General features: G+C 62.5%; 1 protein-coding gene across 2 annotated transcripts in view; it reads left to right on the forward strand.

Annotated features, from left to right (window-relative positions):
• Nucleotides 1–262: 262 nt before the first annotated feature.
• The window catches only part of LOC137359605 (protein yippee-like 5), a 43,108-nt gene continuing 16,648 nt past the window's right edge, over nt 263–26,722 (forward strand). Inside the window, exon 1 of one of the 2 annotated variants that reach the window (XM_068025435.1) lies at nt 263–368. The gene's annotated coding sequence lies outside the window, so the exon portion shown is untranslated. The remainder of the gene's footprint in view (nt 369–26,722) is intronic. The other variant, XM_068025434.1, reaches the window with a different exon arrangement.

The raw sequence follows: 26,722 nt of genomic DNA on the forward strand, positions 1-26,722 counted from the left end.
GCTGTCACTCAGATACAGGCCCCGCCCAGTACAACTGTCACTCAGACTCAGGCCCCGCCCAGTACTGCCGTCACTCAGACCGAGGCCCCGCCCAGAGCCGTTGGTCACACAACACCCAGGCCCCGCCCAGTGCCGCCGTCACTCAGTCCCAGGCCACGCCCAGAGCCTCTGGTCACTCAGTCCCAGGCCCCGCCCAGAGCCGTTGGTCACACAACACCCAGGCCCCGCCCAGTCCCGCTGTCACTCGGTGCCAGGCCCCGCCTCCGGTGACGTGCCGTGAGCTCTGTTTTTGTCGGTGACGTCAGGCTGCTGAGGATCAGTGCGGACGCGGGAGGGAGAAGCTCGTTCGGAGGAAAATAAAAGCAGAGGTAGGCCCGGGGAGTGAGGGAGGAAGGCCCGGGGAGTGAGGGAGGAGTGAGGGAGGTAGGCCCGGGGAGTGAGGGAGGAGTGAGGGAGGTAGGCCCGGGGAGTGAGGGAGGAGTGAGGGAGGAGTGAGGGAGGTAGGCCCGGGGAGTGAGGGAGGAAGGCCCGGGGAGTGAGGGAGGAGTGAGGGAGGTAGGCCCGGGGAGTGAGGGAGGAAGGCCCGGGGAGTGAGGGAGGAGTGAGGGAGGAGTGAGGGAGGTAGGCCCGGGGAGTGAGGGAGGAAGGCCCGGGGAGTGAGGGAGGAGTGAGGGAGGAGTGAGGGAGGTAGGCCCGGGGAGTGAGGGAGGAAGGCCCGGGGAGTGAGGGAGGTAGGCCCGGGGAGTGAGGGAGGAGTGAGGGAGGAGTGAGGGAGGTAGGCCCGGGGAGTGAGGGAGGTAGGCCCGGGGAGTGAGGGAGGTAGGCCCGGGGAGTGAGGGAGGTAGGCCCGGGGAGTGAGGGAGGTAGGCCCGGGGAGTGAGGGAGGAGTGAGGGAGGTAGGCCCGGGGAGTGAGGGAGGAAGGCCCGGGGAGTGAGGGAGGTAGGCCCGGGGAGTGAGGGAGGAGTGAGGGAGGTAGGCCCGGGGAGTGAGGGAGGTAGGCCCGGGGAGTGAGGGAGGAGTGAGGGAGGTAGGCCCGAGGAGTGAGGGAGGTAGGCCCGGGGAGTGAGGGAGGAGTGAGGGAGGTAGGCCCGGGGAGTGAGGGAGGAGTGAGGGAGGTAGGCCCGGGGAGTGAGGGAGGAGTGAGGGAGGTAGGCCCGGGGAGTGAGGGAGGAGTGAGGGAGGTAGGCCCGGGGAGTGAGGGAGGAGTGAGGGAGGTAGGCCCGGGGAGTGAGGGAGGAGTGAGGGAGGTAGGCCCGGGGAGTGAGGGAGGTAGGCCCGGGGAGTGAGGGAGGAGTGAGGGAGGTAGGCCCGGGGAGTGAGGGAGGAGTGAGGGAGGTAGGCCCGGGGAGTGAGGGAGGAGTGAGGGAGGTAGGCCCGGGGAGTGAGGGAGGAAGGCCCGGGGAGTGAGGGAGGTAGGCCCGGGGAGTGAGGGAGGAGTGAGGGAGGTAGGCCCGAGGAGTGAGGGAGGTAGGCCCGGGGAGTGAGGGAGGTAGGCCCGGGGAGTGAGGGAGGAAGGCCCGGGGAGTGAGGGAGGAAGGCCCGGGGAGTGAGGGAGGAAGGCCCGGGGAGTGAGGGAGGAGTGAGGGAGGAAGGCCCGGGGAGTGAGGGAGGAGTGAGGGAGGAAGGCCCGGGGAGTGAGGGAGGAAGGCCCCGGGGAGTGAGGGAGGAAGGCCCCGGGGAGTGAGGGAGGAAGGCCCGGGGAGTGAGGGAGGAGTGAGGGAGGAAGGCCCGGGGAGTGAGGGAGGTAGGCCCGGGGAGTGAGGGAGGAAGGCCCGGGGAGTGAGGGAGGAAGGCCCGGGGAGTGAGGGAGGAGTGAGGGAGGTAGGCCCGGGGAGTGAGGGAGGTAGGCCCGGGGAGTGAGGGAGGTAGGCCCGGGGAGTGAGGGAGGAAGGCCCGGGGAGTGAGGGAGGTAGGCCCGGGGAGTGAGGGAGGAGTGAGGGAGGAAGGCCCGGGGAGTGAGGGAGGTAGGCCCGGGGAGTGAGGGAGGAGTGAGGGAGGTAGGCCCGGGGAGTGAGGGAGGAGTGAGGGAGGAAGGCCCGGGGAGTGAGGGAGGAAGGCCCGGGGAGTGAGGGAGGTAGGCCCGGGGAGTGAGGGAGGAGTGAGGGAGGAAGGCCCGGGGAGTGAGGGAGGTAGGCCCGGGGAGTGAGGGAGGAGTGAGGGAGGTAGGCCCGGGGAGTGAGGGAGGAGTGAGGGAGGAAGGCCCGGGGAGTGAGGGAGGAAGGCCCGGGGAGTGAGGGAGGAAGGCCCGGGGAGTGAGGGAGGTAGGCCCGGGGAGTGAGGGAGGAGTGAGGGAGGTAGGCCCGGGGAGTGAGGGAGGAAGGCCCGGGGAGTGAGGGAGGAAGGCCCGGGGAGTGAGGGAGGTAGGCCCGGGGAGTGAGGGAGGAGTGAGGGAGGTAGGCCCGGGGAGTGAGGGAGGAAGGCCCGGGGAGTGAGGGAGGTTGGCCCGGGGAGTGAGGGAGGAGTGAGGGAGGAAGGCCCGGGGAGTGAGGGAGGAAGGCCCGGGGAGTGAGGGAGGTAGGCCCGGGGAGTGAGGGAGGTAGGCCCGGGGAGTGAGGGAGGAGTGAGGGAGGTAGGCCCGGGGAGTGAGGGAGGAGTGAGGGAGGTAGGCCCGGGGAGTGAGGGAGGAGTGAGGGAGGTAGGCCTGGGGAGTGAGGGAGGAGTGAGGGAGGTAGGCCCGGGGAGTGAGGGAGGAAGGCCCGGGGAGTGAGGGAGGAGTGAGGGAGGTAGGCCCGGGGAGTGAGGGAGGAGTGAGGGAGGTAGGCCCGGGGAGTGAGGGAGGAGTGAGGGAGGTAGGCCCGGGGAGTGAGGGAGGAGTGAGGGAGGAAGGCCCGGGGAGTGAGGGAGGAAGGCCCGGGGAGTGAGGGACGAGTGAGGGAGGTAGGCCCGGGGAGTGAGGGAGGAGTGAGGGAGGAAGGCCCGGGGAGTGAGGGAGGAGTGAGGGAGGAAGGCCCGGGGAGTGAGGGAGGAAGGCCCGGGGAGTGAGGGAGGAAGGCCCGGGGAGTGAGGGAGGAGTGAGGGAGGTAGGCCCGGGGAGTGAGGGAGGAGTGAGGGAGGAAGGCCCGGGGAGTGAGGGAGGAAGGCCCGGGGAGTGAGGGAGGTAGGCCCGGGGAGTGAGGGAGGAAGGCCCGGGGAGTGAGGGAGGAGTGAGGGAGGTAGGCCCGGGGAGTGAGGGAGGAAGGCCCGGGGAGTGAGGGAGGTAGGCCCGGGGAGTGAGGGAGGAGTGAGGGAGGAAGGCCCGGGGAGTGAGGGAGGAAGGCCCGGGGAGTGAGGGAGGAGTGAGGGAGGTAGGCCCGGGGAGTGAGGGAGGTAGGCCCGGGGAGTGAGGGAGGAAGGCCCGGGGAGTGAGGGAGGTAGGCCCGGGGAGTGAGGGAGGAGTGAGGGAGGTAGGCCCGGGGAGTGAGGGAGGAAGGCCCGGGGAGTGAGGGAGGTAGGCCCGGGGAGTGAGGAAGGAGTGAGGGAGGAAGGCCCGGGGAGTGAGGGAGGAAGGCCCGGGGAGTGAGGGAGGTAGGCCCGGGGAGTGAGGGAGGAGTGAGGGAGGAAGGCCCGGGGAGTGAGGGAGGAAGGCCCGGGGAGTGAGGGAGGAAGGCCCGGGGAGTGAGGGAGGTAGGCCCGGGGAGTGAGGGAGGAGTGAGGGAGGTAGGCCCGGGGAGTGAGGGAGGTAGGCCCGGGGAGTGAGGGAGGTAGGCCCGGGGAGTGAGGGAGGAAGGCCCGGGGAGTGAGGGAGGTAGGCCCGGGAAGTGAGGGAGGAGTGAGGGAGGTAGGCCCGGGGAGTGAGGGAGGTAGGCCCGGGGAGTGAGGGAGGTAGGCCCGGGGAGTGAGGGAGGTAGGCCCGGGGAGTGAGGGAGGTAGGCCCGGGGAGTGAGGGAGGTTATCCCGGGGAGTGAGGGAGGTTATCCCGGGGAGTGAGGGAGGAGTGAGGGAGGAAGGCCCGGGGAGTGAGGGAGGAAGGCCCGGGGAGTGAGGGAGGTGTGAGGGAGGTAGGCCCGGGGAGTGAGGGAGGAGTGAGGGAGGTAGGCCCGGGGAGTGAGGGAGGAGTGAGGGAGGTAGGCCCGGGGAGTGAGGGAGGAAGGCCCGGGGAGTGAGGGAGGAGTGAGGGAGGTAGGCCCGGGGAGTGAGGGAGGAGTGAGGGAGGTAGGCCCGGGGAGTGAGGGAGGAGTGAGGGAGGTAGGCCCGGGGAGTGAGGGAGGAGTGAGGGAGGTAGGCCCGGGGAGTGAGGGAGGTAGGCCCGGGGAGTGAGGGAGGTAGGCCCGGGGAGTGAGGGAGGAGTGAGGGAGGTAGGCCCGGGGAGTGAGGGAGGTAGGCCCGGGGAGTGAGGGAGGAAGGCCCGGGGAGTGAGGGAGGAGTGAGTGAGGGAGGAGTGAGGGAGGGAGGAGTGAGGGAGGGAGGCCCGGGGAGTGAGGGAGGAAGGCCCGGGGAGTGAGGGAGGAGTGAGGGAGGTAGGCCCGGGGAGTGAGGGAGGTAGGCCCGGGGAGTGAGGGAGGAAGGCCCGGGGAGTGAGGGAGGAGTGAGGGAGGTAGGCCCGGGGAGTGAGGGAGGAGTGAGGGAGGTAGGCCCGGGGAGTGAGGGAGGTAGGCCCGGGGAGTGAGGGAGGAGTGAGGGAGGTAGGCCCGGGAAGTGAGGGAGGAGTGAGGGAGGTAGGCCCGGGGAGTGAGGGAGGAGTGAGGGAGGTAGGCCCGGGGAGTGAGGGAGGAGTGAGGGAGGTAGGCCCGGGGAGTGAGGGAGGAGTGAGTGAGGTAGGCCCGGGGAGTGAGGGAGGAAGGCCCGGGGAGTGAGGGAGGAGTGAGGGAGGTAGGCCCGGGGAGTGAGGGAGGAGTGAGGGAGGTAGGCCCGGGGAGTGAGGGAGGAGTGAGGGAGGTAGGCCCGGGGAGTGAGGGAGGTAGGCCCGGGGAGTGAGGGAGGAGTGAGGGAGGTAGGCCCGGGGAGTGAGGGAGGTAGGCCCGGGGAGTGAGGGAGGAAGGCCCGGGGAGTGAGGGAGGAGTGAGGGAGGTAGGCCTGGGGAGTGAGGGAGGTAGGCCCGGGGAGTGAGGGAGGAGTGAGGAAGGTAGGCCCGGGGAGTGAGGGGGGAGTGAGGGAGGTAGGCCCGGGGAGTGAGGGAGGTAGGCCCGGGGAGTGAGGGAGGAGTGAGGGAGGTAGGCCCGGGGAGTGAGGGAGGTAGGCCCGGGGAGTGAGGGAGGAGTGAGGGAGGTAGGCCCGGGGAGTGAGGGAGGTAGGCCCGGGGAGTGAGGGAGGAGTGAGGGAGGTAGGCCCGGGGAGTGAGGGAGGTAGGCCTGGGGAGTGAGGGAGGAGTGAGGGAAGTAGGCTCGGGGAGTGATGGAGGAGTGATGGAGGTAGGCCCGGGGAGTGAGGGAGGAGTGAGGGAGGTAGGCCCGGGGAGTGAGGGAGGAGTGAGGGAGGTAGGCCCGGGGAGTGAGGGAGGAGTGAGGGAGGTAGGCCTGGGGAGTGAGGGAGGGAGGAAGGCCCGGGGAGTGAGGGAGGTAGGCCCGGGGAGTGAGGGAGGAGTGAGGGAGGTAGGCCCGGGGAGTGAGGGAGGTAGGCCCGGGGAGTGAGGGAGGAGTGAGGGAGGTAGGCCCGGGGAGTGAGGGAGGTAGGCCTGGGGAGTGAGGGAGGAGTGAGGGAAGTAGGCTCGGGGAGTGAGGGAGGAGTGAGGGAGGTAGGCCCGGGGAGTGAGGGAGGTAGGCCCGGGGAGTGAGGGAGGTAGGCCCGGGGAGTGAGGGAGGAGTGAGGGAGGTAGGCCCGGGGAGTGAGGGAGGAGTGAGGGAGGTAGGCCCGGGGAGTGAGGGAGGAGTGAGGGAGGTAGGCCCGGGGAGTGAGGGAGGTAGGCCCGGGGAGTGAGGGAGGTAGGCCCGGGAGTGAGGGAGGTAGGCCCGGGGAGTGAGGGAGGAGTGAGGGAGGTAGGCCCGGGGAGTGAGGGAGGAGTGCTGGAGGAGTGAGGGAGGTAGGCCCGGGGAGTGAGGGAGGAGTGAGGGAGGTAGGCCCGGGGAGTGAGGGAGGTAGGCCCGGGGAGTGAGGGAGGAGTGAGGGAAGTAGGCCCGGGGAGTGAGGGAGGAGTGAGGGAACTAGGCCCGGGGAGTGAGGGAGGAGTGAGGGAGGTAGGCCCGGGGAGTGAGGGAGGAGTGAGGGAGGTAGGCCCGGGGAGTGAGGGAGGTAAGCCCGGGGAGTGAGGGAGGTAGGCCCGGGGAGTGAGGGAGGAGTGAGGGAAGTAGGCCCGGGGAGTGAGGGAGGAGTGAGGGAGGTAGGCCCGGGGAGTGAGGGAGGTAGGCCCGGGGAGTGAGGGAGGTAGGCCCGGGGAGTGAGGGAGGTAGGCCCGGGGAGTGAAAGAGGTAGGCCCGGGGAGTGAGGGAGGAGTGAGGGAAGTAGGCCCGGGGAGTGAGGGAGGTAGGCCCGGGGAGTGAGGGAGGAGTGAGGGAGGTAGGCCCGGGGAGTGAGGGAGGAGTGAGGGAGGTAGGCCCGGGGAGTGAGGGAGGAGTGAGGGAGGTAGGCCCGGGGAGTGAGGGAGGAGTGAGGGAGGTAGGCCCGGGGAGTGAGGGAGGTAGGCCCGGGGAGTGAGGGAGGTAGGCCCGGGGAGTGAGGGAGGTAGGCCCGGGGAGTGAGGGAGGAGTGAGGGAGGTAGGCCCGGGGAGTGAGGGAGGAGTGAGGGAGGTAGGCCCGGGGAGTGAGGGAGGAGTGAGGGAGGTAGGCCCGGGGAGTGAGGGAGGAGTGAGGGAGGTAGGCCCGGGGAGTGAGGGAGGAGTGAGGGAGGTAGGCCCGAGGAGTGAGGGAGGTAGGCCCGGGGAGTGAGGGAGGAGTGAGGGAGGTAGGCCCGGGGAGTGAGGGAGGAGTGAGGGAGGTAGGCCCGGGGAGTGAGGGAGGAGTGAGGGAGGTAGGCCCGGGGAGTAAGGGAGGAGTGAGGGAGGTAGGCCCGGGGAGTGAGGGAGGAGTGAGGGAGGTAGGCCCGGGGAGTGAGGGAAGAGTGAGGGAGGTAGGCCCGGGGAGTGAGGGAGGTAGGCCCGGGGAGTGAGGGAGGTAGGCCCGGGGAGTGAGGGAGGTAGGCCCGGGGAGTGAGGGAGGAGTGAGGGAGGTAGGCCCGGGGAGTGAGGGAGGAGTGAGGGAGGTAGGCCCGGGGAGTGAGGGAGGAGTGAGGGAGGTAGGCCCGGGGAGTGAGGGAGGAGTGAGGGAGATAGGCCCGGGGAGTGAGGGAGGAGTGAGGGAGGTAGGCCCGGGGAGTGAGGGAGGAGTGAGGGAGGTAGGCCCGGGGAGTGAGGGAGGAGTGCGGGAGGTAGGCCCGGGGAGTGAGGGAGGAGTGCGGGAGGTAGGCCCGGGGAGTGAGGGAGGAGTGCGGGAGGAGTGAGGGAGGTAGGCCCGGGGAGTGAGGGAGGTAGGCCCGGGGAGTGAGGGAGGAGTGAGGGAGGTAGGCCCGGGGAGTGAGGGAGGTAGGCCCGGGGAGTGAGGGAGGAGTGAGGGAAGTAGGCCCGGGGAGTGAGGGAGGAGTGAGGGAGGTAGGCCCGGGGAGTGAGGGAGGAGTGAGGGAGGGAGGCCCGGGGAGTGAGGGAGGAGTGAGGGAGGTAGGCCCGGGGAGTGAGGGAGGAGTGAGAGAGGTAGGCCCAGGGAGTGAGGGAGGAGTGAGGGAGGTAAGCCCGGGGAGTGAGGGAGGTAGGCCCGGGGAGTGAGGGAAGAGTGAGGGAAGTAGGCCCGGGGAGTGAGGGAGGAGTGAGGGAGGTAGGCCCGGGGAGTGAGGGAGGAGTGAGGGAGGTAGGCCCGGGGAGTGAGGGAGGTAGGCCCGGGGAGTGAGGGAGGAGTGAGGGAAGTCGGCCCGGGGAGTGAGGGAGGAGTGAGGGAGGTAGGCCCGGGGAGTGAGGGAGGAGTGAGGGAGGTAGGCCCGGGTAGTGAGGGAGGAGTGAGGGAGGTAGGCCCGGGGAGTGAGGGAGGAGTGAGGGAGGTAGGCCCGGGGAGTGAGGGAGGTAGGCCCGGGGAGTGAGGGAGGTAGGCCCGGGGAGTGAGGGAGGTAGGCCCGGGGAGTGAGGGAGTAATGAGGGAGGTAGGCCCGGGGAGTGAGGGAGGAGTGAGGGAGGTAGGCCCGGGGAGTGAGTGAGGGAGGTAGGCCCGGGGAGTGAGTGAGGAAGGCCCGGGGAGTGAGGGAGGAATGAGGGAGGTAGGCCTGGGGAGGGGGGGAGGGGGTGAGTCCCGGGAAGTGAGGGAGGGGGGAGGGGGTGAGTCCCGGGAAGTGAGGGAGGGGGGAGGGGGTGAGTCCCGGGAAGTGAGGGAGGGAGGGAGGGAGTGAGTCCCGGGAAGTGAGGGAGGGAGGGAGGGAGGGAATCCCGGGAAGTGAGGGAGGGAGTCCCAGGAAGTGAGGGAGGGTGGGAGTCCCGGCAAGTGAGGGAGGAGGGGGGGAGGTAGACCCAGGGAGGAAGGAGGGAGGGAGTTAGGCCCGGGGAGTGAGGGAGGTAGGGCCAGGTAGGGAGGCCCGGGGACGGAGTGAGGGAGTCCCGTGAAGTGAGGAGGGAGGGAGGGAGTCCCGTGAAGTGAGGAGGGAGGGAGGGAGTCCCGTGAAGTGAGGGAGGGAGGGAGGGAGTCCCGTGAAGTGAGGGAGGGAGGGAGGGCGTCCCGTGAAGTGAGGGAGGGCGTCCCGTGAAGTGAGGGAGGGCGTCCCGTGAAGTGAGGAGGGAGGGAGGGAGGGCGTCCCGTGAAGTGAGGAGGGAGGGAGGGAGGGCGTCCCGGGAACTGAGCTGGGGGGGGAGGGCGTCCCGTGAAGTGAGCTGGGGGGGGAGGGCGTCCCGTGAAGTGAGGAGGGAGGGCGTCCCGTGAAGTGAGGAGGGAGGGAGGGAGGGCGTCCCGGGAACTGAGCTGGGGGGGGAGGGCGTCCCGTGAAGTGAGGAGGGAGGGAGGGAGGGCGTCCCGTGAAGTGAGGAGGGAGGGAGGGAGGGCGTCCCGTGAAGTGAGGAGGGAGGGAGGGAGGGCGTCCCGTGAAGTGAGGAGGGAGGGAGGGAGTCCCGGGAACTGAGCTGGGGGGGGAGGGAGTCCCGGGAAGTGAGGGGGGGGGGGAGGGAGTCCCGGGAAGTGAGGGGGGGGGGGAGGGAGGGAGTCCCGGGAAGTGAGGGAGGGGGGAGGGAGGGAGGCCCGGGAAGTGAGGGAGGGGGGAGGGAGGGAGGCCCGGGAAGTGAGGGAGGAGGGGGGGAGGGAGGGAGGCCCGTGGAGTGAGGGTGGAGCGAGGGAGGTAGGCCGGCCTGAGGAGTGAGGGAGGAGGGAGGGCCGAGGAGGGAGGGAGGTAGGCAGGCAGGAGCGAGGGCCGAGGAGGGAGGGAAGTAGGCAGGCAGGCCCGAGGAGGGTGGGAGATTGGCCGGCCCGAGGAGTGGGGGACGGGGGAGGGTGTCCCTGGAAGTGAAGGGGGGGAGGGAGTCCCGGGAACTGAGGGAGGAGGGGGGGAGGTAGACCCGGGGAGTGAGGGAGGAGGGGGGAAGGTAGGCCCGGGGAGGAGTGAGGGAGGCCCGGGGAGTGAGGGAGGGAGGTAGGGCCAGGGAGGGTGGTAGGTAGGCCCGGGGAGTGAGGTGGGAGAGAGGTAGGTAGGCCCGGGGAGGGAGGAGTGAGGGAGGAAGGCCCGGGGAGTGAGGGAGGAAGGCCCGGGGAGTGAGGGAGGTAGGCCCGGGGAGTAAGGGAGGAGTGAGGGAGGTAGGCCCGAGGACTGAGGGAGGAGTGAGGGAGGTAGGCCCGGGGAGTGAGGGAGGAGTGAGGGAGGAAGGCCCGGGGAGTGAGGGAGGAAGGCCCGGGGAGTGAGGGAGGAAGGCCCGGGGAGTGAGGGAAGTAGGCCTGGGGAGTGAGGGAAGTAGGCCTGGGGAGTGAGGGAGTAATGAGGGAGGTAGGCCCGGGGAGTGAGGGAGGTAGGCCCGGGGAGTGATGGAGGAATGAGGGAGTTAGGCCCGGGGAGTGAGGGAGGAATGAGGGAGGTAGGCCCGGGGAGTGAGGGAGAAAGGCCCGGGGAGTGAGGGAGGAATGAGGGTGGAAGGCCCGGGGAGTGAGGGAGGTTTGAGGGTGGAAGGCCCGGGGAGTGAGGGAGGAATGAGGGTGGAAGGCCCGGGGAGTGAGGGAGGAATGAGGGTGGAAGGCCCGGGGAGTGAGGGAGGAATGAGGGTGGAAGGCCCGGGGAGTGAGGGAGGAATGAGGGTGGAAGGCCCGGGGAGTGAGGGAGGAATGAGGGTGGAAGGCCCGGGGAGTGAGGGAGGAATGAGGGTGGAAGGCCCGGGGAGTGAGGGAGGAATGAGGGTGGAAGGCCCGGGGAGTGAGGGAGGAATGAGGGTGGAAGGCCCGGGGAGTGAGGGAGGAATGAGGGTGGAAGGCCCGGGGAGGGAGGAATGAGGGTGGAAGGCCCGGGGAGGGAGGGAGGAATGAGGGTGGAAGGCCCGGGGAGTGAGGGAGGAATGAGGGTGGAAGGCCCGGGGAGTGAGGGAGGAATGAGGGTGGAAGGCTCGGGGAGTGAGGGAGGAATGAGGGTGGAAGGCCCGGGGAGTGAGGGAGGAATGAGGGTGGAAGGCCCGGGGAGTGAGGGAGGAATGAGGGTGGAAGGCCCGGGGAGTGAGGGAGGAATGAGGGTGGAAGGCCCGGGGAGTGAGGGAGGAATGAGGGTGGAAGGCCCGGGGAGTGAGGGAGGAATGAGGGTGGAAGGCCCGGGGAGTGAGGGAGGAATGAGGGTGGAAGGCCCGGGGAGTGAGGGAGGAATGAGGGTGGAAGGCCCGGGGAGTGAGGGAGGAATGAGGGTGGAAGGCCCGGGGAGTGAGGGAGGAATGAGGGTGGAAGGCCCGGGGAGTGAGGGAGGAATGAGGGTGGAAGGCCCGGGGAGTGAGGGAGGAATGAGGGTGGAAGGCCCGGGGAGTGAGGGAGGAATGAGGGTGGAAGGCCCGGGGAGTGAGGGAGGAATGAGGGTGGAAGGCCCGGGGAGTGAGGGAGGAATGAGGGTGGAAGGCCCGGGGAGTGAGGGAGGAATGAGGGTGGAAGGCCCGGGGAGTGAGGGAGGAATGAGGGTGGAAGGCCCGGGGAGTGAGGGAGGAATGAGGGTGGAAGGCCCGGGGAGTGAGGGAGGAATGAGGGTGGAAGGCCCGGGGAGTGAGGGAGGAATGAGGGTGGAAGGCCCGGGGAGTGAGGGAGGAATGAGGGTGGAAGGCCCGGGGAGTGAGGGAGGAATGAGGGTGGAAGGCCCGGGGAGTGAGGGAGGAATGAGGGTGGAAGGCCCGGGGAGTGAGGGAGGAATGAGGGTGGAAGGCCCGGGGAGTGAGGGAGGAATGAGGGTGGAAGGCCCGGGGAGTGAGGGAGGAATGAGGGTGGAAGGCCCGGGGAGTGAGGGAGGAATGAGGGTGGAAGGCCCGGGGAGTGAGGGAGGAATGAGGGAGGGAGGGAGTCCCGGGGAGTGAGGGAGGAATGAGGGAGGGTGGGAGTCCCGGGGAGTGAGGGAGGAATAAGGGAGGGAGGGAGTCCCGGGAAGTGAGGGAGGAATGAGGGAGGGAGGGAGTCCCGGGAAGTGAGGGAGGAATGAGGGAGGGAGGGAGTCCCGGGAAGTGAGGGAGGGAGGGAGTCCCGGGAAGTGAGGGAGGGGGGAGGGAGGGAGTCCCGGGAAGTGAGGGAGGGGGGAGGGGGTGAGTCCCGGGAAGTGAGGGAGGGGGGAGGGGGTGAGTCCCGGGAAGTGAGGGAGGGAGGGAGTCCCGGGAAGTGAGGGAGGGAGGGAGGGAGTCCCGGGAAGTGAGGGAGGGTGGGAGGGAGGTAGGGCCAGGTAGGGAGGCCCGGGGACGGAGGTAGGCAGACCCGAGGAGGGAGGGAGGGAGTCGTGTGAAGTGAGGAGGGAGTCCCGGGAAGTGAGCTGGGGGGGGAGGGAGTCCCGGGAAGTGAGGGAGGAAGGGGGGAGGGAGCCCCGGGAAGTGAGGGAGGAGGGGGGGAGGGAGGCCCAGGGAGGGAGGCCCGGGGAGTGAGGGAGGAGCGAGGGAGGTAGGCCGGCCTGAGGAGTGAGGGAGGGCCGAGGAGGGAGGGAGGTAGGCAGGCAGGAGCGAGGGCCAGGGAGGTAGGCAGGCAGGCAGGCCCGAGGAGCGAGGGAGGGAGGTCGGCCGGCCCGAGGAGTGGGGGAGGAGGGAGGGTGTCCCGGGAAGTGAGGGGGGGAGGGAGTCCCGGGAACTGAGGGGGGAGGTAGACCCGGGGAGTGAGGGAGGAGGGGGGGGAAGAGTGAAGGAGGCCCGGGGAGTGAGGGAGGGAGGTAGGGCCAGGGAGGGAGGTAGGTAGGCCCGGGGAGTGAGGTGGGAGAGAGGTAGGTAGGCCCGGGGAGGGAGGGAGGTAGGCGCGGGGGGTGGGTGAGTGAGTGAGGGAGGTAGGCCCGGGGAGGGAGGGAGGTAGGTAGGCATGGGGAGGGAGGTAGGCCCAGTGAGGGAGGGAGGTAGGCCCAGTGAGGGAGGGAGGTAGGCCCAGTGAGGGAGGGAGGGATGCCCGGGGAGTGAGGGAGGGGGAAGGTCAGCCCGGGGAGGGAGGTAGGTAGGCCCGGGAAGTGAGGGAGGGAGGTAGGCCCGGGGAGTGAGGGAGGGGGGTAGGTCGGCCTGGGGAGGGAGGTAGGTAGGCCCGGGAAGTGAGGGAGGGAGGGAGGGAGGCCCGGGGGGTGGGTGGGTGAGTGAGGGAGGGAGGAAGGCCCGGGGAGTGAGGGAGGAAGGCCCGGGGAGTGAGGGAGGAAGGCCCGGGGAGTGAGGGAGGAAGGCCCGGGGAGTGAGGGAGGTAGGCCCGGGGAGTGAGGGAGGAGTGAGGGAGGTAGGCCCGGGGAGTGAGGGAGGAGTGAGGGAGGAAGGCCCGGGGAGTGAGGGAGGAGTGAGGGAGGTAGGCCCGGGGAGTGAGGGAGGTAGGCCCGAGGAGTGAGGGAGGAAGGCACGGGGAGTGAGGGAGGAAGGCCCGGGGAGTGAGGGAGGAGTGAGGGAGGAAGGCCCGGGGAGTGAGGGAGGTAGGCCCGGGGAGTGAGGGAGGAGTGAGGGAGGTAGGCCCGGGGAGTGAGGGAGGAGTGAGGGAGGTCGGCCCGGGGAGTGAGGGAGGAGTGATGGAGGTAGGCCCGGGGAGTGAGGGAGGAGTGATGGAGGTAGGCCCGGGGAGTGAGGGAGGAGTGAGGGAGGTAGGCCCGGGGAGTGAGGGAGGAGTGCTGGAGGAGTGAGGGAGGTAGGCCCGGGGAGTGAGGGAGGTAGGCCCGGGGAGTGAGGGAGGAGTGAGGGAGGTAGGCCCGGGGATTGAGGGTGGTATGCCCGGGGAGTGAGGGAGGAGTGAGGGAGGTAGGCCCGGGGAGTGAGGGAGGTAGGCCCGGGGAGTGAGGGAGGAGTGAGGGAGGTAGGCCCGGGGAGTGAGGGAGGAGTGAGGGAGGTAGGCCCGGGGAGTGAGGGAGGAGTGAGGGAGGTAGGCCCGGGGAGTGAGGGAGGAGTGAGGGAGGTAGGCCCGGGGAGTGAGGGAGGAGTGAGGGAGGTAGGCCCGGGGAGTGAGGGAGGAGTGAGGGAGGTAGGCCCGGGGAGTGAGGGAGGTAGGCCCGGGGAGTGAGGGGGGAGTGAGGGAGGTAGGCCCGGGGAGTGAGGGAGGAGTGAGGGAGGTAGGCCCGGGGAGTGAGGGAGGATTGAGGGAGGTAGGCCCGGCGAGTGAGGGAGGAAGGCCCGGCGAGTGAGGGAGGAAGGCCCGGGGAGTGAGGGAGGAGTGAGGGAGGTAGGCCCGGGGAGTGAGGGAGGTAGGCCCGGGGAGTGAGGGATGAATGTGGAAGGAAGGCCCGGGGAGTGAGGGAGGTAGGCCCGGTGGAGTGAGGGAGGAATGAGGGAGGTAGGCCCGGGGAGTGAGGGAGGAAGGCCCGGGTAGTGAGGGAGGAATGAGGGAGGTAGGCCCAGGGAGTGAGGGAGGTAGGCCCGAGGAGTAAGGGAGGAGTGAGGGAGATAGGCCCGGTGAGTGAGGGAGGAGTGAGGGAGGAAGGCCCGGGGAGTGAGGGAGGAAAGCCCGGGGAGTGAGGGAGGAAGGCCCGGTGAGTGAGGGAGGAGTGAGGGAGGTAGGCCCGGGGAGTGAGGGAGGTAGGCCCGGGGAGTGAGGGAGGTAGGCCCGGGGAGTGAGGGAGGTAGGCTCGGGGAGTGAGGGAGGAATGAGGGAGGAAGGCCCGGGGAGTGAGGGAGGAAGGCCCGGGGAGTGAGGGAGGAATGAGGGAGGTAGGCCCGGGGAGTGAGGGAGGAATGAGGGTGGAAGGCCCGGGGAGTGAGGGAGGAAGGAGGGAGGGAGTCCCGGGAAGGGAGGGAGGAGGGAGGGAGGAAGTCCCGGGAAGTGAGGAGGGAGGGAGGGAGTCCCAGGAAGTGAGGGAGGGGGGAGGGGGTGAGTCCCGGGAAGTGAGGGAGGGAGGTGAGTCCCGGGAAGTGAGGGAGGGAGGGAGTGAGTCCCGGGAAGTGAGGGAGGGAGGGAGGGAATCCCGGGAAGTGAGGGAGGGAGTCCCAGGAAGTGAGGGAGGGTGGGAGTCCCGGCAAGTGAGGGAGGAGGGGGGGAGGTAGACCCAGGGAGGAAGGAGGGAGGGAGTTAGGCCCGGGGAGTGAGGGAGGAGGGAGGGAGGTAGGGCCAGGTAGGGAGGCCCGGGGACGGAGGTAGGCAGGCCCGAGGAGGGAGGGAGGGAGTCCCGTGAAGTGAGGAGGGAGGGAGGGAGGGAGTCCCGTGAAGTGAGGAGGGAGGGAGGGAGGGAGTCCCGTGAAGTGAGGAGGGAGGGAGGGAGGGAGTCCCGTGAAGTGAGGAGGGAGGGAGGGAGGGAGTCCCGTGAAGTGAGGAGGGAGGGAGGGAGTCCCGTGAAGTGAGGAGGGAGGGAGGGCGTCCCGTGAAGTGAGGAGGGAGGGAGGGAGGGCGACCCGTGAAGTGAGGAGGGAGGGAGGGAGTCCCGGGAACTGAGCTGGGGGGGGAGGGAGTCCCGGGAAGTGAGGGGGGGGGGGGAGGGAGTCCCGGGAAGTGAGGGAGGAGGGGGGGAGGGAGTCCCGGGAAGTGAGGGAGGAGGGGGGGAGGGAGCCCCGGGAAGTGAGGGAGAAGGGGGGGAGGGAGGTAGGGCCAGGGAGGGAGTCCCGGGGAGTGAGGGAGGAGCGAGGGAGGTAGGCCGGCCTGAGGAGTGAGGGAGGAGGGAGGGATGTAGGCAGGCAGGAGCGAGGGCCGAGGAGGGAGGGAAGTAGGCAGGCAGGCCCGAGGAGGGTGGGAGATTGGCCGGCCCGAGGAGGGGGGAGGGTGTCCCGGGAAGTGAGGGGGGGGAGGGAGTCCCGGGAACTGAGGGAGGAGGGGGGGAGGTAGACCCGGGGAGTGAGGGAGGAGGGGGGAAGGTAGGCCCGGGGAGGAGTGAGGGAGGCCCGGGGAGTGAGGGAGGGAGGTAGGGCCAGGGAGGGTGGTAGGTAGGCCCGGGGAGTGAGGTGGGAGAGAGGTAGGTAGGCCCGGGGAGGGAGGGAGGTAGGCGCGGGGGGTGGGTGAGTGAGGGAGGTAGGCCCGGGGAGTGAGGGAGGTAGGCCGGGGGAGGGAGGGAGTGAGGGAGGTAGGCCCGGGGAGTGAGGGAGGGAGGGAGGCCCGGGGAGTGAGGGTGGTAGGTAGGCCCGGGGAGTGAGGTGGGAGCGAGGTAGGTAGGCCCGGGGAGGGAGGGAGGTAGGCGCGGGGGGTGGGTGAGTGAGTGAGGTAGGCCCGGGGAGTGAGGGAGGTAGGCCCGGGGAGGGAGGGAGTGAGGGAGGGAGGCCCGGGGAGTGAGGGAGGGAGGGAGGCCCGGGGAGTGAGGGAGGGAGGGAGGCCCGGGGAGTGAGGGAGGGGGGTAGGTAGGCCCGGGAAGTGAGGGAGGGAGGTAGGGAGAGAGGGAGGCCTGTGGAGTGAGGGAGGAGTGAGGGAGGAAGGCCCGTGGAGTGAGGGAGGTGTGTATTATAGACCCTCATAGTCAGCGGGAAATTGAGGAGCAAATATGTGTGCAATTTGCAGAGGTGTGTAGAAATAATAATAGGGTAATTATATTCGGTGATTTCAACTTTCCCAAAATTAATTGGGATAGTCATCGTGTTAAGGGCTTCAATGGAGTGGAGTTCTTAAAATGTAGACAGGAGAACTTTCTAGCTCAATATATAGAGGATCCAACAAGGGAGGGTGCAGTGCTGAACCTAATTCTGGGGAATGAAGCCAGACAGGTGGTTGATGTGTTGGTGGGGGGACATTTTGGTGATAGTGACCATAACATGGTACAATTTAAGCTTGTTCTGGAGAAAGAAATAGACAAGTTGCAAAAAAAGGTTTTGGATTGGGGGAGAGCAAATTTTAGTAAAATAAGGCAGGATGTGGCCAAGGTAGACTGGAAAGAGTTACTTGTTGGGAAATCTACAGAAGAGCAGTGGGGGGCATTCAAAAAGGAAATGGGGAGGGTACAGGCCCAACATGTTCCCTCTAGGGTAATAGGTAGGAGCAACAAGCCCAGAGAACCATGGATGACCAGAAACATTCAGGGTACGATGAGAAGGAAAAGAGAGGCTTTTAGCAAATACAAGGAGAGCAAATCAATGGAAGCATTAGTGGAGTACAGAAAGTGTAGGATGGAGCTTAAGAAAGCAATTAGGAGAGCAAAGAGGGGACATGAGAAAGCTCTGGCTGGGAAAAGTGGGGAAAATCCCAAGATATTCTGTAAGTATATCAATGGGAAGAGGATAACCAGGGAAAGAATAGGACCCATTAGGGACCAAGGGGGAAATCTGTGGGTGGAGCCAGAGGACATTGGTAGGGTGTTGAACGAATATTTCACATCTGTCTTCACCCAAGAGAATGAGGATGTAGATATGGAACTCAGAGAGAGAGACTGTGAGGTTCTTGAGCAAATTGTCACAGGGAGTGACAAGGTATTGGAGGTTTTGGAAGGCTTAAAAGTGGACAGATCTCCAGGTCTGGATGATTTGAGTCCCAGGATGCTGTGGGAGGCGAGGGTGGAGATTGCAGGGGCTCTGACCCAAATTTTTAATTCCTCTCTGGCCACGGGGGAGGTGCCAGAGGACTGGAGAACAGCTAATGTGATCCCACTATTTAAGAAAGGTTGTAGAGATAAGCCAGGGAACTATAGACCAGTGAGTCTCACGTCAGTGATAGGGAAACTATTGGAGAAAATTCTGAAGGAGAGAATCTATCACCACTTGGAGAGGCAAAATTTGATTAGGAATAGTCAGCATGGCTTTGTCAGAGGGAGGTCATGCCTAACAAATTTGATTGAATTTTTTGAGCATGTGACCAGGTGTGTAGATGAGGGTAGTGCAGTTGATGTAGTTTACATGGATTTCAGCAAAGCCTTTGACAAGGTCCCACATGGGAGACTTATCAAGAAAGCAAATGCACATGGGATACAGGGTAACTTGATAAGGTGGATTCAAAATTGGCTTAGCTGTAGGAGACAGAGAGTGATGACAGACGGCTGTTTTAGTGACAGGAAGCCAGTGTCCAGTGGCATACCACAGGGATCTGTGCTGGGTCCCCTATTGTTTGTCATTTATATAAACGACATAGATGACTATGTGGGGGGTAGGATCAGTAAGTTCGCGGATGACACAAAGATTGGCCGAGTGGTTAACAGTGAGGTGGAGTGTCTTAGGTTACAGGAAGATATAGACGGGATGGTCAAATGGGCAGAAAAGCGGCAGATGGAATTTAACGCTGAAAAGTGTGAGGTGATACACTTTGGAAGGAGTAATGTGACACGGAAGTATTCAATGAATGGCCTGACACTGGGAAGTTCTGAGGAATAAAGGGACCTTGGCGTGTTTGTCCATAGATCTCTGAAGGCAGAAGGGCAGGTTAATAGGGTGGTGAAAAAGGCATATGGGACACTTGCCTTTATCAATCGAGGCATAGATTACAAAAGCAGGGAGATCATGTTGGAGTTGTACAGAACTTTGGTAAGGCCACAGCTGGAGTACTGTGTGCAATTCTGGTCACCACATTATAGGAAGGATGTGATTGCACTGGAGGGGGTGCAGAGGCGATTCACCAGGATATTACCTGGGATGGAACATTTAAGCTATGAAGAGAGGTTGGATAGGCTTGGGTTGTTTTCGCTGGAGCAGAGAAGACTGAGGGGTGACCTGATCGAGGTGTACAAGATTATGAGGGGCATGGAGAGGGTGGATAGGGAGCAGCTGTTCCCCTTAGTTGAAGGGTCAGTTACGAGGGGTCACAAGTTTCAGGGGGACTTGAGGAAGAACTTTTTTACCCAGAGGGTGGTGACTGTCTGGAATGCCCTGCCTGGGAGGGTGGTAGAGGCAGGTTGCCTCACATCCTTTAAAAAGTACCTGGATGAGCACTTGGCACGTCATAACATTCAAAGCTATGGGCCAAGTGTTGGCAAATGGGATTAGGTAGACAGGTCAGGTGTCTTTAATGCATCGGTGCAGACTCGATGGGCCGAAGGGCCTCTTCTGCACTGTATTATTCTGTGATTCTGATTCTGTGAAGGAAGGAAGGAGGCCCTGGGGTTGAGGGAGGGAGGGAGGCCCGTGGGGGGGTAGTGAGGGAGGGAGGCCCATGGGGGGGGGGGGGGGTGTGAGGGAGGGAGGCCTGGGGTGGGGGGGGGGGAGGCCCGGGGAGGGGGTGAGTGAGTGAGTGAGGGAGGGAGGCCCGGTGGGGGGTGAGTGAGGGAGGGAGTCCTGGGGGTTGAGGGAGGGAGGGGTGAGGGAGGGAGGGGTGGTCCGGGAGCTTGGGGGTGACTGGGGGCGAGGGGAGGCCTGGGACCGGGTTAACACGGAAACGGAGGAGGGGGAGTGGGGTTCTGCCCGGGGGAGGTGGGGTTCTGCCCGGGGGAGGGGGCAGTGGGGTTCTGCCCGGGGGAGGTGGGAAGGGGGTTCTGCCCGGGGGAGGTGGGAAGGGGGTTCTGCCCGGGGGATGGGGGAGGTGGGGTTCTGCCCGGGGAGGTGGGGTTCTGCCCGGGGGAGGGGGCAAGGAGGTTCTGCCTGGGGGATGGGGGAGTGGGGTTCTGCCTGGGGGATGGGGGAGTGGGGTTCTGCCCGGGGGATGGGGGAGTGGGGTTCTGCCCGGGGGATGGGGGAGTGGGGTTCTGCCCGGGGGATGGGGGAGTGGGGTTCTGCCCGGGGGATGGGGGAGTGGGGTTCTGCCTGGGGGATGGGGGAGTGGGGTTCTGCCCGGGGGATGGGGGAGTGGGGTTCTGCCCGGGGGATGGGGGAGTGGGGTTCTGCCCGGGGGATGGGGGAGTGGGGTTCTGCCCGGGGGATGGGGGAGTGGGGTTCTGCCCGGGGGAGGTGGGAAGGAGGTTCTGCCCGGGGGATGGGGGAGTGGGGTTCTGCCCGGGGGAGGTGGGAAGGGGGTTCTGCCCGGGGGAGGTGGGAAGGGGGTTCTGCCCGGGGGATGGGGGAGGTGGGGTTCTGCCCGGGGAGGTGGGGTTCTGCCCGGGGGAGGGGGCAAGGAGGTTCTGCCTGGGGGATGGGGGAGTGGGGTTCTGCCTGGGGGATGGGGGAGTGGGGTTCTGCCCGGGGGATGGGGGAGTGGGGTTCTGCCCGGGGGATGGGGGAGTGGGGTTCTGCCCGGGGGATGGGGGAGTGGGGTTCTGCCCGGGGGATGGGGGAGTGGGGTTCTGCCCGGGGGATGGGGGAGTGGGGTTCTGCCCGGGGGATGGGGGAGTGGGGTTCTGCCCGGGGGATGGGGGAGTGGGGTTCTGCCCGGGGGAGGTGGGAAGGAGGTTCTGCCCGGGGGATGGGGGAGTGGGGTTCTGCCCGGGGGATGGGGGAGTGGGGTTCTGCCCGGGGGAGGTGGGAAGGAGGTTCTGCCCGGGGGATGGGGGAGTGGGGTTCTGCCCGGGGGAGGTGGGAAGGAGGTTCTGCCCGGGGGATGGGGGAGTGGGGTTCTGCCCGGGGGATGGGGGAGTGGGGTTCTGCCCGGGGGAGGTGGGAAGGAGGTTCTGCCCGGGGGATGGGGGAGTGGGGTTCTGCCCGGGGGAGGTGGGAAGGAGGTTCTGCCCGGGGGATGGGGGAGTGGGGTTCTGCCCGGGGGAGGTGGGAGTGGGGTTCTGCCCGGGGGATGGGGGAGTGGGGTTCTGCCCGGGGGATGGGGGAGTGGGGTTCTGCCCGGGGGATGGGGGAGTGGGGTTCTGCCCGGGGGAGGTGGGAAGGAGGTTCTGCCCGGGGGATGGGGGAGTGGGGTTCTGCCCGGGGGATGGGGGAGTGGGGTTCTGCCCGGGGGAGGTGGGAGTGGGGTTCTGCCCGGGGGAGGTGGGAAGGAGGTTCTGCCCGGGGGATGGGGGAGTGGGGTTCTGCCCGGGGGATGGGGGAGTGGGGTTCTGCCCGGGGGAGGTGGGAGTGGGGTTCTGCCCGGGGGATGGGGGAGTGGGGTTCTGCCCGGGGGAGGTGGGAGTGGGGTTCTGCCCGGGGGAGGTGGGAGTGGGGTTCTGCCCGGGGGATGGGGGAGTGGGTTTCTGCCCGGGGGAGGTGGGAGTGGGGTTCTGCCCGGGGGATGGGGGAGTGGGGTTCTGCCCTGTATTTATGAAAAAGCAGACCGATGTTTTATCAGCATCCTTTTCCTTAGTAAACACTGATACCATGTACTCGCTGTGTATTCCAGTCTCGCCCTGCACTTTGAAGAATATATCACCCTCTCTGTCCCTAACAGGCCCCACTCCATCCCTTATTCCCTGCTTCCTATTTACATGCTGGTCGAAGATTTTTGAGTTCCCTTTTATGTTGCCTGCCATTCCATTTTCATATTCTCTCTCTTTGCCAGTCTTATTTTCCTCTTCACCTTCCCTCTCAACTTATTGTATTTGGCCTGGTTCTCAGTTGATGAATTCACCTGTTGTGCCTGGTTGTGAACATTGTGATTCCTGGACACCCAGGTTCCTCTGCATACCAACATTTCCCAGTCTTTTAAAAAATATTCTTTCCTATTTTTCCTTCCAAACTGGGTAACTTCACACTTCCCCACATTCTATTCCATCTGCCATGTTTTTATTCACTCACTAAACTTGTCTATGTCCCTTTGCAGCCTCTTTGTCTCCTCCTCACAGCTTACTTTCCCACCCAACTTCGTGCTGTCAGCAAACATGGATACATTACACTTGGTCCCATCATCTAAGTCATTGATATAGATTGTAAATAGCTGAGGCCCCAGTACTGATCCTTGCAGTACCCTACTAGTTACAGCCTGCCAACTGGAAAATGACCCGTTTCCTCCTCCTCTCTGTTTTCTGTCTGTTAACCAATCCTCAGTCCATGTTAATATATTACCCTCAATCCTAATTTTGTGCAGTAATCACTCATTATCGAATGTTTTGTCAAAATACAAATCCTCGACATCCACTGGTTTCCCCCCCCCCCACCCCCCGACCTTATCCACCCTGCCAGTTACATCCTGAAAATCTCTAGCATTTCTCAAACACCATCTCCTTTTCATCACTCTGTGTTGACTCTGCCTAATCATATTATGATTTTCTAAGTCCCTCATAATAGATTCTAGCATTTTCCGTACTGCTGATGTCAGGCTAACTGGCCTGTGGTTCCCTGTTTTCTCTCTGTCCTCCTTTCTTGAATAGCGGGATTACATTTGCTACATTCCATGTGAACTGTTCAGAATCGAGGGAATTGTGGAAGATCAAAACCAATACACCCATGATCTCTGCAGCCACCTCTTTTATAACCCCTGGATGCAGGGTGGGGGATTTGTTGGCTTAGTCTCATTAATTTCTCCAGTGTTATTTCTTTACTGATAATATTCCTAAGTTCCTCATTCTCACTGGACGCAGTGTTCCCCATTATTTCCAGAATATTTTGTATGTTCCACCTTGAAGACAGACACACTATTTATTTAATATCACTGCTATTTCCTTATTCCCAATTATAGTTTCTTCTATCTCTGCCTCTCGCGAACCCATGTTTACCTAATCTCTTTCTTCCCAGGGGTGTTGTGCCAAAACTGAGAGAGCTGTCCTACAAACAGCCTGACAGCCATTCTCAGAGAATCATACTTTTCAGCCAACACCTCCGTCACCATCCCTCGGTATGTCCTGTCCCACCGGCAGGACAGACCGACCAGAGGTGGCGGCACAGTGGTATACAGTGGGAAGGGAGTTGTCCTGGGAGTTGTCAACATCGACTCCGGACCCCATGAAGTCTCATGGCATCAGGTCAAACATGGGCAAGGAAACCTCCTACTGATTACCACCTATCACACCCCCCCCCCCCCCCCCACCTCCTCCATTCGGCTGATGAATCAGTGCCGGCACAGACACGATGGGCCGAAGGGCCTGTTTCTGTGCTGTATAACTCTGTGACTTGGAGGAAGCATCCAGGGTGGCAAGGCCGCAGAATGTACTCTGGGTGGAGGACTTCAATGTCCATCACCAAGAGTGGCTCAGTAGCACCAGGACCAAGTCCTCATGGAGATATTTACCAGACTGGGTCAAGAGCAGGTCAGCAGGTGAAGAGAGAGCCAACAAGAGGGAAAAACCTACTTGATCTCGTCCTCATTAATCTACTTGCTGCAGATGCATCTATCCTTGGCGGTATTGGTAGGAATGACCACCAAACAGTCCTTGTGGAGATGATGTCCCATCCTAACCATGAGACACTTTTCATCTTGTGTGGCACTACCTCCGTGCTAAATGGGATAGATTTAGGACAGATTTAGCAGGTCAAAACTGGGCATCCATAAGGCACAGTGGGTCATCAGAAGAATTGTGTTGCACCACAGTCTGTAACCTCATGGCCTGGCATATCCCTCACTCTACCATTACCACCAGCTCAGGGAACTAACCAATGAAGAGTGTCAGACAGCATGCCAGGAGCAGCACCAGGCATACCTAAAAACGAGGTGTCAACCTGGTGAAGATACAACACAAGACTACATGCATGCCAAATGGCAGAAGCAGCATGCGATAAGACAGGGCTAAGCGATTCCACAAGCAACAGATCAGATCTAAGCTTTGCAGTCCTGCCACATCCAGTCGTGAATGATGATATGGCGGTGGACAATTAAACAGCTAATGGGAAGAAGAGGAGGAGGAGGAGGAGGCTTCTCAATGAATTGGCAAGCCCAGCACATCAGTGCAAAAGATAACTCTGAAGCATTTTCAGCTATCTTCAGCCAGAAGTGCCGAGTTGATGATCCATCTCAGCCTCCTCCTGAAGTCCCCAGCATCACAGATGCCAGACTTCAGCCATTTCGATTCACTCCGCGTGATATCAAGAAACAGCTGAAGGCACTGGATACTGCGAAGGCTATGGGCCCTAAGAACATTCTGGCAATAGTACTGAAGACTTGTGCACCAGAACTTGCCGTGTCCCTAGTCAAACTGTTCCAGTCCAGCTAAAACACTGGCATCTACCCTGCAATGTGGAAAATTGCCCAGGTATGTCCTGTACACAAAAAGCAGGACAAGTCCAACCCGGCCAATTACCGCCCCATCAGTCTACTCTCAATCATCAGTAAAGTAATGGAAGGTGTCATTGACGGTGCTATCAAGCAGCACTTCCTCAGCAATAACCTGCTCAGTTTGGGTTTCACCAGGGCCACTCAGCTCCAAACATAGACAAAAGAGCTAAATATCAGAGGTGAGGTGAGAGTGACTGCCCTTGACATCAAGGCATCATTTGACCAAGTGTGACATCAAGGAGCCCTAGCAAAAAGAGTTAATAGGAATCAGGGGAAGCTCTCCGCTGGTTGGAGTCACACCTAGCACAAAGGAAGATGGTTGTGGTTGTTGGAGGTCAGTCATCTCAGTCCCAGGACATCATTGCAGGAGTTCCTCAGGGTAGTGTCCTAGACCCAACCATCTTCAGCTGTTTTTTTATTTTGGGGCATGTGGGTGTCACTGGCAAGGCTGGCATTTCCCATCCCTAATTGCCCTTGACGACAGAGTGTCTTGCTGGGCCATTTCAGAGGGCAGTTTAGAGTCAACTACAAAGCTGTGGGTTTGGAGTCACATGTAGGCCAGACCAGGTAAGGATGGCAGATTTCCTGCCCTAAAGGACATCAGTGAACCAGATGGGTTTTTATGACAATCGATGATGGTTTCATGGCACCATTACTGAGACTAGCTTTCAATTCCAGATTTTCATTAATTAATTGAATTGAAATCCCACCAGCTGCGATGAGGGATTTGAACCCCTGTCTCCCCAGGGCATTAACCTGGGCTGCTTCATCGAGGACCTTGCTTCTAACATAAGGTCAGAAGTCATATGAGTCATTTACGGCACAGAAGGAGGCCATTTGGCCCATCGAGTCCATGTTGGCACTCGACGGAACTGTGCAGTCAGTCCCACTCCCCGGCTCGATCCCCTTAGCCCTGCAGTTCTGTTTCTCTCAGATGGCCATCCATTTCCTCTTGAAGTAGGTCATTGTCTCTGCATCCACCACACTTGTGGATGGACTGCAAGTTCCAGGTCGTTACCACTCGCTGTGTAAAAAAAGTTCCCCCTCACATTCCCCCCGCATCTCTTGCCCAAAACCTTCGATCTGTGTCCCCTAGTCCTTGTGACACTTGTTAGTGGGAACTGTTTTTCCTTGTCTAACTTATCTAAGCCTGTCATAACCTTGTACACTTCTGTTAAATCTCCCTCAATCTCCTTTGTTCTAAGGAGAACAACCCCAGCTTTTCCAACCTAACCTTGTAACTAAAATCCCCCATCACTGGAACCATTCTGGTAAATCTCTGCACCCTCTCATGGACCCTCACATCCTACCTGAAGTGTGGTGACCAGAACTGGACACAATACTCCAGTTGGGGCCTAACCAGAGTTTTATAAAGGTTCAGCATAACTTCCCTGCTTTTGTACTTGATATCTCGATTTATGAAGCCCAAGATCCCATATGCTTTTCTAACCACTCTCAATATGTCCTGCCACCTTCAAAGATCGATGCATATGCACCCTCAGTTCTTGCACACTCTTTAGAACTGTGCCATTAAGTAGATACTACCTCTCCCTATTCTTCCTGCCAAAATGCATCACCCCACACTTGTCAGTATTCAGTTCCATCTGCCACCTCTCTGCCCATTCTGCTGGCCCATCTATGTCCTGTTGCAGATCACACAGTGTTCAGTTCCATTCGCAACTCCTCAGATACTGAAGGAGTACAACATTCAGATTTGGGCTGTTAATGGCAAGAGAGAATCTAACCATCTCCCCTTGACATTAAATGGCATTGCCATCGCTGAATCCCCCACTATCAACATCCTGTGTGTTACCATTGACCAGAAACTGAACTGGACCAGCCATATAAATACCATTTACTGTTAGGAAGGGAATTCCAGGATTTTGACCCAGCGACAGTTCCAAGTCAGGATGGTGTGTGACTTGCAGGTGGTGGTGTTCCTTTGCATTTGCTGCCCTTGTCCTTCTAGGTGGTAGAGGTCACGGGTTTGCAAGGTGCTGTCAAAGGAGCCTTGGTGCATTGCTGCAATGCATCTTGTAGATGGTACACACTGCTGCCACTGTGTGTCGGTGGTGGAGGGAGTGAATGTTTGTAGATGGGGTGTCAATCAAGCAGGCTGCTTTGTCCTGGATGGTGTCGAGCTTCTTGAGTGTTGTTGGAGCTGCACCCATCCAGGCAAGTGGAGAGTATTCCATCACACTCCTGACTTGTGCCTTGTAGATGGTGGACAGGCTTTGGGGAGTCAGGAGGTGAGTTACTCGCTGCAGAATTCCTAGCCTCTGACCTGCTCTTGTAGCCACTGTATTGTCATTTGCAGAAGAAGAGTTCCAATGTGCTGTCATCCTTTGTGTGTAGACGTGTTTCTTAATTTCACTCCTGAACTGTCTGGCTGTAATTTTTACACTATATCCCCTAGTCTTAGACTCCCCAACCAGTGGAAATAGTTTCTCTCTGTCTATCTAAAGGACAGAGCTGCTAGACTGGGTCTGCAGCAGGTGGTGGGGGAACCAACACGAAGGAAAAATATACTTGACCTTGTCCTCACCAATCTGCCTGCTGCAGATGCTTCTGTCCATGACTGTATTGGTAGGAGTGACCACCGCACAGTCCTTGTGGAGACTAAGTCCCACCTTCACATTGAGGATACCGTCCATCGTGTTGTGTGGCACTATCACCGTGCTAAATGGGATAGATTTCGAACAGATCTAACAATGCAAAACTGGGCATCCATGAGGTGCTGTGGGCCATCAGCAGCAGCAGAATTGTACTCAACCACAATCTGTAACCTCATGGCCTGGCATATCCCCCACTCTACCATTACCATCAAGCCAGGAGACCAACCCTGGTTCAATGAAGAGTGCAGGAGGGCATGCCAGGAGCAGCACCAGGCATACCTCAAAATGAGGTGTCAACCTGGTGAAGCTACAACATAGGACTATCTGCGTTTCCAACTGCATAAGCAGCATGCAATAGACAGAGCTAAGCGATCCCATAACCAACGGATCAGATCTAAGCTCTGCAGTCCTGCCACATCAGCCGTGAATAGTGGTGGACAATTAAACAACTAACTGGAGGAGGTGGCTCCACGAATATCCCCATCCTCAATGATGGGGGAGCCCAGCACATCAGTGTGAAAGATAAGGCAGAAGCATTTGCAACAATCTTCAGCCAGAAGTGCCGAGATGATGATCCATCTTGGCCCCCTCCTGAAGCCCCCAGCATCACAAATGCCAGACTTCAGCCAATTCGATTCACTCCACGTAATATCAAGGAAGGCACTGGATACTGCAAAGGCTGTGGGCCCTGACAATATTCCGGCAATAGTACTGAAGACCTGTGCTCCAGAACTTGTCGCACTCCGAGCCAAGCTGTTCCAGT

The sequence above is a fragment of the Heterodontus francisci genome, unplaced genomic scaffold (genome assembly GCF_036365525.1).
Source record: "Heterodontus francisci isolate sHetFra1 unplaced genomic scaffold, sHetFra1.hap1 HAP1_SCAFFOLD_461, whole genome shotgun sequence".
Lineage (NCBI taxonomy): Eukaryota > Metazoa > Chordata > Chondrichthyes > Heterodontiformes > Heterodontidae > Heterodontus > Heterodontus francisci.